Below are 12419 nucleotides of genomic sequence, written 5' to 3'. Positions count from 1 at the left end.
AGTTTGCCCACCCCTGGTCTATGCACTCTTGATTATTTACTTCTACTGTTTGTTTGTGGAAACACTATACAATGGGCACTACTGCTATCTTTTCTGACAATGAAGACACTTCATGTTGGTAGCCTGAAATCAACCACGATGTATTTACACCACACTTTACTTTGTTGAATTGATTGTTTACACCAGAAGCTGGCAACCTAGCCACAACCTGTTTTGGCTCCGTCCTTAAACTAAGAAGATTTTTTACATTTTATTTTATGTTTTACTGAATTTACTGGGGTGATATATAATAATAAAAGTACATAGGTTTCACGTGTACAACTCTATAATACATCCTCTGTATATTGTATTGTGTGTTTACCAGCCCAACTCTCCTTCCATCGCCAATTATCCCCGCTTTACCCTCTCCTTCCCCCTCCCCCCATTCTCCTTGGTAATCACCATACTATTGTCTGTGTCTGAGTTTTTTTTTTCCTTTTGCTTAATCCCTTCATCCTTCTCCCTCAGCCCCCAATATTTGTTTACATTTTAAATATAGAAGAAAGAAAGAGGAGAGGGGAGGAAGAAAAGATGAGGCTGCAAAGCCTGAATATTTACCAGCAGACCTTTACAATAAATGTTTCACAAACCTAATGGAGAAAATTTTAATAATTCAATGAAACTGACAAACTTCCTTGCTGGCTGTCAGCTGGATGTCACCCTGATCTCACAGAAGCAGCCTTAGTCCTTGTCATGTGGCCACCCCCAACCCCAGCTTCAAAGCCGGAAAGGGAGAACACCCCTGTGTTGAATTCTTCTCAGGTCTTGAGTCTCTGGCCAGGAAGCACGCAGTCCCTGTTAAGGGCTCACCTGTAAAGGTCAGGCGCACTGAGGCTAATTACCCCAGCATCATCTAATCACAGTGTGACATCCGTCACATTCATCGGTCCTGCCTCCACTCAAGAGGATGGATTACACAAACTTGGATCACAGGCTCATTCTAGAATTCTCCCTATTACAGGGAGAACCTCACAGTTTCTGTCATATCTACCTCTTTCATTTACATTATTTTGCAAATTTAATGTGATCTTGGATATTCAAAAACACTTTATTACAATGTAAAGTCAACGGTGTTAAAAAGCACTCTATAAAAGTTAACAGTATTATAAAGTCTAAAATGTTGTTATTGACCTCTACTATTAATTTCTACATCTGAGTTTTTGATAACAGGGTTCCTTTCTCATTCCTAGTTCAGAACCCAGGATAAGGTACACCTTCAACCCTGCTTTGTGGTGGGTTTGTGTTTGTTATTTTTTTTAAACTTCTTCTAAGTCAGCGGATCTCAACCTGTGGGTCGCGACCCCTTTGGGGGTCAAATGACCCTTTCACAGGGGTCGCCTAAGACCATCGGAAAACACATATATAATTACATATTGTTTTTGTGATTAATCACTATGCTTTAATTATGTTCAACTTGTAACAATGAAAATACATCCTGCATATCAGATATTTACATTATGATTCATAACAGTAGCAAAATTACAGTTATGAAGTAGCAACGAAAATAATTTTATGGTTGGGGGTCACTACAACATGAGGAACTGTATTAAAGGGTCTCGGCATTAGGAAGGTTGAGAACCACTGTTCTAAGTCACCCCAAAGAGTCCAGCCTTAGGATGGTGTCTGAGAAAATGAATAATACAGAACCCCTTCCTGGTCTACTAGAAAGTTCACTGTTCACTGAATAAACCTTCCTTTAGTATGACTATTCTTCCCTCCTTCACCCCCTCTGCCCTTCCCCTTACTCCCTTCCTCCCCCTTTCCCTTCTCTTCTTCCTCCGTCTTCCACCCCCTTCTTTCTCCTTTCCTCTCCTTTCTTTCACTAACACACTTAGAAAAGTGTATAAAACACAAAGCCATCTAGGAGTTTAGAAAGTTAGCGTGCACCTTTGGTTCCCAGACACTTTTTCTTTGGCCAGAGACCAAAAGATAATCATTACAGCTTTTAAAAATCATGTTTACAATGTGCATCTGTGGTCCGTGGAATCCACTCCTATGTTATCCACAAAGTCTGTAAGGAAAGGAGGAGGCACCCGGAACAAGTCTGTGCTCCTCGTGGAGCAAGCCTTTCCGATGCTTTCCTGTGTCCATGAACCACAGACTCTCTGATGCTACTTTCAACAGAAACAATTACGACATCGGATTTGGGCTGCTTATTAAGTGAAAGCAGTGCTTTACGTATTGATGATGAACAAGAACTTACTCCAGGTGCAGACATAAAGCAATCACCAAAAAGCGGTATTTTTCACATTTGCCTCTGCCATTTCAAATGCCCAGATGTCACCTCCAGCCCAGCTTTTTCACAAGGAAAATGACACTAGCCTTTGTTAAAAACAACTCAACAGGCCCAAAACGGGGCCTAGGCGAAGCCCATCTCACCAAACCGAGACTTAACTGCACTGCACTTTCAGCAAAACCAGAAAGGAAATCTTAGCCAGTCAGCCCGGAGCCACCTGAGCAGCACTGTTAGGCCTTCTGCCTGACAGACCACCGGGCTCCTGAAGGAAGGGGACTTGGCGTAACCCACTCGCCTTTTGCCTGGTAAACTCCCGTTCCCACCTCCTTCTGCCCATCAAAGTCTCATTTTGAACAGCGCCTCAGAGCGCCTTTCTATCTGCTACATGGGATGCTGTCCAATTCAAATGGAGTTTTGCTCAAATAAACTCTTAAATTTTTAAATATGCCTGAGTTTATCTTTTAACAGTTCTGGCCTCAGAAGAGGGAACCAAAGGAGACACCCCACGGCCCCCAGGAACAACAAGCAACCAGGACAGGTACCTGCAGAGCCCCTGGCTCGCTGCTTTCTCGCTGCCTCTGGAGGTGCCAGGCAAGGCCCCCGGGGCTCCTGGATCCTGCTCCCAGCTCTGCGGTAGGAGCTTTCAGTCTGAGCACTGCTTGTCCTGGAGCGCGGCCTGAAACCTCAGGAGCCAGACTGGGCCAGACGTAGGCACCTGCTGCGTTCAGGGTCGGACTGGGTCTGACTTGGAAACCTATGGCGTCCAGGCTCGGACTGGGACTGGGTCTGACTAACCTGGAGTGGGGCCAGTGTGAGGCCTCAGGTGAATATATTTGGTGTGAGGGCTGAACAGGCAGGTTTACCTTATCAAAGAGAATCTTGAACTACAGTGGCCACAGTGGAGAACGTTTAACCTAGATGAGCTTATCCATTTACGATCAGATGTTAAAGGGGTCTCACCAGGCACTCTCCGTATAAAGTGGAGGGATCCTCCTCCTCTAGTGTCTGAGGACTAAGATGAAAGCCCTGGACACCCCACTCCCTCCAGAGCACAAATGCCTACTTCTTAGTTTTCACTATAATTAACAACTCTAAGGGTTAAAATCTACTTAATATATGTAATTAAAGCTTCCTAAAAACAAAGGTGAAAGGAAACAACTGTGTATGAAAAGGAGGAAAAAATGGTAAATGATCGATTGTTCCAGAATAAGAAAGAGGGGGTGCGGGGGAACTAGCACAAAATCTGAATAGCTCTAAAAATGTTGCAGAAGTTTGTGGGAAAAGAATCTTGAGAAAGGATTTTTACAAACAGTCCAAGCTAAGATTGGAATGGATTTAATTGTGTTTTTAAGATAATGAATTTTAATATTAAAAGCACACTGGTATGAAATTAGGATTTGGTTTTCTATTAAAAGGACCAAGTTTCCTTAAACGATTAGTCTGTTCTTGATAAGACATTGTGAAAAGATTGTTTTTGCCTTCTGAGTAATCTACCTGTAAAGCAAAGATTTTGTGGCTTACCAAATAATTTACTGTGCCTCCCGTCTTTATCTGATCTTTAATTACTTTTAAAAAAACAAACAGCCAGTCTTGTCAACATTAAAAAAAACAAACACCTAAGTTTTGTTCACAAATATGTAACTTCTGTGTTTGCCTTTACCATCTTCTTCAGCCACTTTGGTTACACAGATAATCAAATATGACTGCATAATGGCTTGAGATTCTATTTGATCAAATGTTCAAACCTTTTGACCCTGGTCCCAAATCAAATTCCAAATGGAGTCTTTTTAAACCTGGGGCTCCTGGAAAATCTCAAGGGATTTGTCTCTGCCCATGAAAGAGAGATGCTAAACTAATTAGTTTAATATCTTCCAGCCTCAAGCCTTTCGACAAGTAAACTCCACATCTTCTGTGTAATAAACACTGTTCGGCAACCAGTGCCTCTGTGACCCTCTTATCCTGCTCTCCCCACCGTCACCTGAGAGCTGTGTTTCTCACATCCCTTTGACTCCAAGATTGTGGATTCGGTTTATGTTCCGCCAGTGAGATTCATTCCCAAGAGGTTGTAGAAAATGCAAGGGTGACGGAGGCGGTGTTATTCTTCCTGGAGGTCTGGTGAGCAAAGGCCTGCTGTGGCGGATATGAGGTTTGGCACCCCCACAGGATCTAAACCTGGTTCGTTCACTTCAGGGACCATTAGCACTGGTTTCCTACAGCTTCCTTATCACGGCGGCAGCAATACCTTTCTGACTCTCTGGACCAGAACGGGAGTGATAGGCCTGCAAACAAGCCTCAGGCTCTGTTGCCTTCTGCAGCCTTCCCAACATTTTTTTAACACCAAATTCCCTCTATAAATCTCTTTCTGCTGCAAGCATCTAAAGAGGTATGTGTACTACTGAATGATAGACTCCTAATCTCGTGGCTCAGATAATAAGCCACGGTGCATCCATGTTCCAACCCCTAAACCACATTTTTAATGGAAAAACTGCAGTTGTCCAAATAAGCTATTTGGGTCAAGATAAATAGCACATCTTACCAGACTTTAATACAATCTTAAAGGAAAGACATCTTCAGAAACCTGCTTTCCTCAAGACTTGAATTCTCATTGTAAACTGTAGCATGTTGACTGCTGAATGAGTATACCTCTACACACCTTTAACGTGTAAAATTCAATTCTGTCCTGTGTAAAATAGTGTTAATTATAGCAATGTGGGGAATTTCTTCAAGTTTTGCATGTGATCACCAAAACTTGGGAAATCAGGGAAGGGCACAAGTTCTGACCTATGGTTTTTATAATAGAAACACAATCACACGATAGCAATATCAATCACCCTGTCTGATCATTAATTGTGGACTGTAAATATAATTTGTTTTGTGATATTACCAACTTTAGTCTCATTAAGCAAGAGAAGGCTTTTCAGTCTGTGGGAAATGGGTCCCTACTGCTAATGATCCATTTGGAAATCAACAAGTGCACACATCCTGGTTTTGGGGGCAGCCCGGGGTGGGGAGGGTAGAGGGGGGCTGGGGGGACCAGGGTGGGGGGACAGAAAGAGGAGAGCTGGCCCCGCTTCTGATACCAGGAAGAGAATGACATCATACAATGGTTGAGGCCAGGGCTGCTATGCATCCCAGTCTGTTGGTGGACAAGACACTTTGCAATGGATTCAACTCACTACCATGTTCTCTCCCTCAGCCATGTCATCTAGTCAAGTTGGACACCAGGAAACCTAGTCCAAGGGGATCCTCATCATAGCCCTGGGCATCCAAAGTGAGGGCCCGTGGACCGCGGGGGACCACCACCCTGAGAGGAAGGGCAGGAGATTGTAGAACGGATGCTGCTAGTTTGTATTTTTTTTAATTAAAATAAGGAAAGAGCCTCTCACACTGGACTTACTGAATCAGAATCTGTCTTTTAACAAGGTCTCAGGAGGCTCACCTGCAAATTAAATTTTGAGAAGCATGGATCTATGATTCATTGGCAATTACCTGTTGTACTCTCAGAAGAACAAGGTAAAGAGAATAATACTCTTGGCTTTGTCATGGAGAAATGTATTTCTAGTCACAGGAGAGAATACTCTGAAAAATAAATACAAATATATGCCAAGAGTAGAGGAAGCCAACAGACATGTTTTGCATAACATGGACTCTGGATTGAGGATCCTGCTCTCTGGAAAAGTCCTGTTAAGATGATCAGCCCCTCACCTTATAGCTAAATAGCCTTGAAATGTGTCCTATGGGGGAGGAACAGCATTATTATGCTAGGAGCCAATTCAGATATAGTTTAATTAAGTAATATGCAAGGTCATGGAGCGTGACTGGCAGAGTGATTTAGAACAGAATTAACTCCTTTCACTGTGGCCGTCCCTGGTTGTCATCTAACACCGCTGCACGTGAGCTGTGAGAAAGGGTTTGGCATTGCAGATTTATCCCTGAAGCCTCAGGGAATTCTCTCTTCTCTTTCTTTCTCTCTCTCTCTCTCTCTCTCTCTCTCTCTCTCTCTCCATAGAAATCCATCTGATCTTTCTATTTTTAATCCTTTGCTGAGACTAGAGGCTTTCCACCAAGTAATTTGTTGATGTCCTTACAGCTGCCAAACAGACCGGCATTTGCAGCCTCGGGTTGTGTCCACGTTGGCTGTCTCCCAAATGTCATTCCCTACAAGGCTTTTCTTTCAAATGATGCATTAGGGTCTTTGAATGACAACATAAAATTAAATGGAAAATAACATTCATGAGAAAAGATGTTCCTTTCAAACTAAGACTCTCTGTCATTGCTTTCTGCTCTGTCTGCCTCCTGGTTTTCCACAAATCCCAAGCAGGAAGAGAATGACATCATACAATGACTGAGGCCAAGTCATTTCTCATTCAAATGATCATTAGAGGATATTCATATAATAATGCGAATTATGTACTGACAACACTTAGGACATTCTGCTCAGACTAGTTGATGCCTTCCCATAGAAGAGTGTGTGTCAAGAGGGTGCAAAAGCAAGCTACTTTCCTTTGAATCAGCTCACCCCTAAAATTATCATAAACATTTCCAATAAAGTAACCAAAAAAGGCATGATCCTTTAATTATTTTGATGCCTTTGTTAACTATGGAGTTAATTCAAAACTTCATTTCTTATAGCAAAAATGTATCACCTCTAAAAGGAGAGAATAGAGACAAGAGGAAGGGGAGAGAGGCAAGGAGAGAGAAGGATAGATGCCAGGTAGATAGGCAGACAGATAGACGGATGGATGATGGATGGATGGATAGATAGATAGATAGATAGAGATAAATAAACAGATGCAACAAATGTTGAACTCCTAACAGAGGGCCAAGACATGTTTACATTGCCATTTATAATACAAGATCTAGAAAAAGAAAGAAAATTCTAAGGAAATTAAAATTTGTTTTAAGAAAAATACTTGAGCTCCATAAAAAAAATAAGTTTATGTACAATGGGAAAATATGTGGTAGGAATTTGGAGATTCAGCATAGTATGAATTGGTGAGATATTCAAGTTTAAGATGAAGGAGGGATATTTCTTTTGTGGTGAGAAGAAGAGTGCTGAGTATCTAAAGCAAGCTGCACAAATGAAACCAAGGTGCTGAAGCAGAAAATAACGGCAGTATTTTTAGTCATTCATTAATTCAGCAGTAAGCGGTCATTAATCCCCTTCTCCTGGAAGAAAGACCAAGACAGATCCAGGTCACGCCCCCCTGCTCTGCAACCATTTGTGTTATTTCTGCCGGGAGAAATAACGCTTGCACTGATGAATGAAGGGAGCATGCAATTCCACTGGCCTCCCTTTCAGGCTATTGTAAGCAAGAAGCCATAGATAAAACACTGGCAATTTGGTTTCAAGTTAGATCCAACAAGCACTTTCAAAGTTAGGATGATTACTCATTTGTCATTAAGTTTTTCCTTTTACCAAATTATTATGTACCCTAAACTGACATGAAATTTCTCATTTCAACAGTGGACTCAAAATACATGATTAAAAATACAGTCTGCATAAACACAGACAACAGTGTGGTGATTGCCAGAGGGAGGGGGGTGGGGAAGGTTGAGAAGGTTATAGGGGAGATAAATGGTGATGAAAGGAGACTTGGATGGTAAACACACAATACAGTGTACAGACGATGTGTTGTGGAATTGTGCACCTGAAACCACGATAATTTTGTTAACCAGTGTCACCCCAATAAGTACAATAAAAAGAGAAAAAAATCTAAGGAAAGGAAATTAAAAAATAGTCTGTGCACCTACATTTTTAAAAAAATATTTTTATTAATTTAAATGAACAAAGGTAATTGCTATTTATAAAAGAGAATATAGAAACAGGCCAAAAGGGTTATGGTAGGCTAAATAATGCCCCACCTCACCCCAAAAGTCTATGCCCTAATCCTCAGAAATTATAAATGTGTTAACTTACATGATAAAGGGACTTCAATGATCAAATTAAGTCTCCTAAGAGATTATCCTGGATTTTCTGGTTGGGCCTAGTGTAATCAAAAGGGTCCTTAAAAGATGGAAGAACAGGGGTCAAAGTCAGAGAAGGTGATATATTGATGGATGCAAAGGTCAGAAAAAGAAAGAGATACCGAAAGATACTACATCATTGGCTTTGAAGATGAAGGAAGGAGCCAGGAGCCAGGGAATGCAGGCAGCCTCTAGAAGTTAGAAAAGGCAAGGAAATGAGCTCTCCCTAGAGCCTCCAGAAGGAATGTCGCCCTGCTGATATCTTGACTTTAGGACTCTGACCTTTAGAGCAGGGGTGGGCAAACTTTTTGACTCGAGGGCCACAATGGGTTCTTAAACTGGACCGGAGGGCCGGAACAAAAGCATGGATGGAGTGTTTGTGTGAACTAATATAAATTCAAAGTAAACATCATTACATAAAAGGGCACGGTCTTTTTTTTTTTTTTTTAGTTTTATTCATTTCAAACGGGCCGGATCCGGCCCTCGGGCCGTAGTTTGCCCACGTCTGCTCTAGAGCCATAAGATAGTAAGGTTGTGTTGTCTGAGACACTGAATTTGTGATAATTTGTTACAACAACCATAGGAAACTAATGCAAGTATAGGAAAAGTTGTTTAACATCATTCATTGACATTAAAATAACAATGAAATTGCAAGAAGAAAACAGTGCTGTACACACACCAGACTCACTAAAAAGGCATAACCACTAAAAGTGGAAACTATCAAGTATTAGGGAGGCTATGGAATAACAGGAGTACTGCTGATGGGAATATATAAACAGGTGTAACCACTATGGTAGATTGTTACCCTAATGGGTATGGGTATGGGCATGTGATTTGCTTGGCCAATGGGGCATCAGCAAGTGTATATGTTAGGGTCCTGTTAGAATAAGATTGTCACCTTGTGGAAAGACCAGGTTGGTGTCATGGGGTATAAAAGACAACATGGAAACGGACAAACTCCAGCTATGTTTTCTAGCTAAGCCCCTTCCTGGCCAACCTCCCAGATATATGTGCAAAACCAGCAGAAGAACATACAGCCTGCCCAGACTACTGTGAGAAAGAATATACTGTTGTTGTTGTTGTTTTAAACCACTAAGCCCAGAAGGCTAGTTTGTGCTTCAGATCCCATAAAGCTAAGGCAGGGAAAACATCAATAACATCTAGAAGCGAGGGTGCGGAGAAGCAAAGAAGGTTCAGTTACAGGCCCCAGATTTCCTCCATAACCCCATGCATCTGCCTGACTCCTTGCCTCCTCTGCACTCTGAAGAGGCGTTAGGGCTCCAGGGGTCAGTGAAAGTCTCCACTTGAAGAGGAATATTCCATGCATCAACCAATTTCAGGTAATCAGCCTTAGAATTTCCTGCCGCATTGGGAGATACATCAAGCCAATATGCAGACAGCTGGAGGTTCCTCGTGAAATAGTTCTGTTGTATCACCATATAATGAGTCACTTGGGGACAATGCCCAACCACCCCCACTCCTGAGCCTCCAGAAGTTTTAAAGCAACTTTCTCATAAGTATGAGCACACAGGCAAGACCAGAGTATCAAAGACAACCACCTCCTTTGTGTTACCAGTGAACAGGCCGTATAAAACCTGCACCACATCTGAGAAAAAAATAAAAAGCATGTTCCTGAATGTCCCCAGAGATGTGGGGACATTTCCTAATTAGCATATTTAAATTTATTTGTAAATCATGCTTCCTAAATATGAACAGTAATCATAGTTTTGCATCAATAAAGCAATGGTCTACTACAGAAGATCTAGATAGTCTGTATTCTATATTCTATAATATAATTTGTATTCTGTATTATAAAATAAAATATGCATGAAGGCTGTTAGACAGGTCTGAATTCATACCAACCAGAGAAAATATTCAAATGAGCCCCTTTCCCTTACACTTGAGAAATGGCATTACTTTATTAAACAGTATTTAGCAATCTACACACACCAACTCTTAAAGCTCAGTACCTTTCTCCTCAGTAAGGAATTACAAAAGGAGCACTGGATACTTATCATACAATATCACATTAGAGTTCTCCCTTTATCAAATTAAGTGGATTAAAAATATGTATTATATACCTTTCATTTTTTTCGTGGGAGACATGTGAGATGCACAGTTTGGATAGATTTAAGTAAGTTACTACATTTAAACATTCTAGAGGTAACACTCTTACTTTACTTTTCCTATATTATTTAGAACCCTGAATGTATTTCAGTGTGAGGAGGAAGTTCTCAATAAATACATAATCAATATGAGGATTAAATAAAATGAAAATTTCAATATAATATATTTGGAAAGTATGATAATAGATACTGGGCAAGAAGTTTAAATAGTGTGCCTTTTATTCTAACTTTTTATGTAGTAGACTTAGGTTTAAAATTATTTCTACCCTGGTAGAATCCTATCACAATCATGTTTTGATATCACAGAAGTAGCTGCAAGATGCTTATAATGCACCAAGTCTTACAAAATTTGGAGAAAAGCCTGGACAAGAAACAAAATTTACCAATCTACCAAAATTTTCCAAGTCTACCATGACAGCAAATACCTTTCTCCCTCTCCTTCACATCTCAGCATCTAAAATGTTTCAAGGAAAGGGAATTAAAGTGTGTGTCACTACAGTCCTTTGTAATATGTTATCAAAATTTTATGTTCTCCATTCATTCTATACCAAGTTTAAACGCAACTGCTAGCAAGGGAACATTACCGCATGTCTGTCTGCATGAAAAATTGACCATATCTCCTTTGTAATGCATTCCAAAGCTCTCCCATGTACGCATTATTTCTTTATTATTTATTTGGAGTCTCTGCTTGCCAATGATGCAGTGGGATGGGAGATAATAAGCCAGTATGTCCTCCTGCTCTGAATGTCATCTTATAAGAGGGCAGCTATATTCTCCCTTTCCCTCTTTCCCTTCCCATTCCTCACTGGAGGACACCGCATTGATGGAAAATATATATTGCTTGTATTATACCTCATCTAGTTTCCAGAACTGCCCAACAGTTTGTGAGGCAGCTCAGAAAACATGAAAAGAAGGAAGAGATAAGGCTGGAGAAAAAGATACGCCATGGTTCAAGTCCTATGTATTGCAGAAGCCACGCTTACTTTGTAATGTGTTTACTTTCATTCCTATTCTCTAATAAAGAGGGTTATTATTTTATTATTATTTTTTAAAAATATATTTCTTTTTATTTTAGAGAGGAAGGGAGAGGGAGAGATAGAAACATCAATGATGAGAATCATTGATCACCTGCCTCCTGCACACCCCCCACTGGGGATTGAGCCAGCAACCCGGGCATGTGACCTGACTGGATAATGAACCGTGACCTCCTGGTTCAAAGGTCGATGCTCAACCACTGAGCCATGCTTATTGCCATTTTACAGATGAGTCGATTGTGACTCAGAATTTAAAGAATTTCTGATTCGCGTAGCTGGCAATTGGCAAAGCCAGGATTTACAAACCAGATCACTGGCCCCTGAGGATTAGCCCTTGCCACACTGACCTGGCAGGTCTCACTCTGCATCGTCTGTCTTTTCTTCGAGTCTGCCAGTTAAATCAGCTAAGGACTGAAATTCCTTTCTACAGCATTTGCCATTTAGAATTACTGCTGCTGATGAGGAACTAAAATCCATTTGACACAGCGTGGTTTGAACAATGATGGCCAAGCTCCGTGTCTCAGGACCAACAATGTATCTATGAAGCTCAAAAAAGAAGCTTTAGAAATACCTTCGAAATAGCAAAACCAAATTCTTTTTAATTTTCCGACTTCATTTTCCTATAGCGCGTTTAGAAAAATAATAGGATAATTACAAAGTCATCAGTGTATGGTATTTAAGTCATTTAAAAAATACAGTACTCTCAGAACCATGTGAAATATATTACTCATCCCTATTCATCTCCTGCGTCCAAGAAGAAATAAACAAGGAGGATCTGGCTAAATTCCACTTGCCTCTCCTTCCTTCATTTCTGCTCTGCTCTATGCACTCAAACCTACAGGCTACAACTGCTAAGCTTTCTAACCAATTAGACTTAGCCAGTGAGAGGCACAGGAACAGGAACTGTCGGAGAAAGAGAAAGTCAAGATATTTTTTATTGCCGCCCTCTCCCTTCTGGATGATGGTGTTGGCAGTGGCTGCGCTTTTATCTGCATCCACAGTCCTGTCATGGGGCTG

The sequence above is a fragment of the Myotis yumanensis genome, unplaced genomic scaffold, assembly GCF_028538775.1.
Source record: "Myotis yumanensis isolate MYYU_CA2020_CCGP unplaced genomic scaffold, mMyoYum1.0.hap1 SCAF_18, whole genome shotgun sequence".
Taxonomy (NCBI): domain Eukaryota; kingdom Metazoa; phylum Chordata; class Mammalia; order Chiroptera; family Vespertilionidae; genus Myotis; species Myotis yumanensis.
This window is presented reverse-complemented; position numbering follows the sequence as displayed.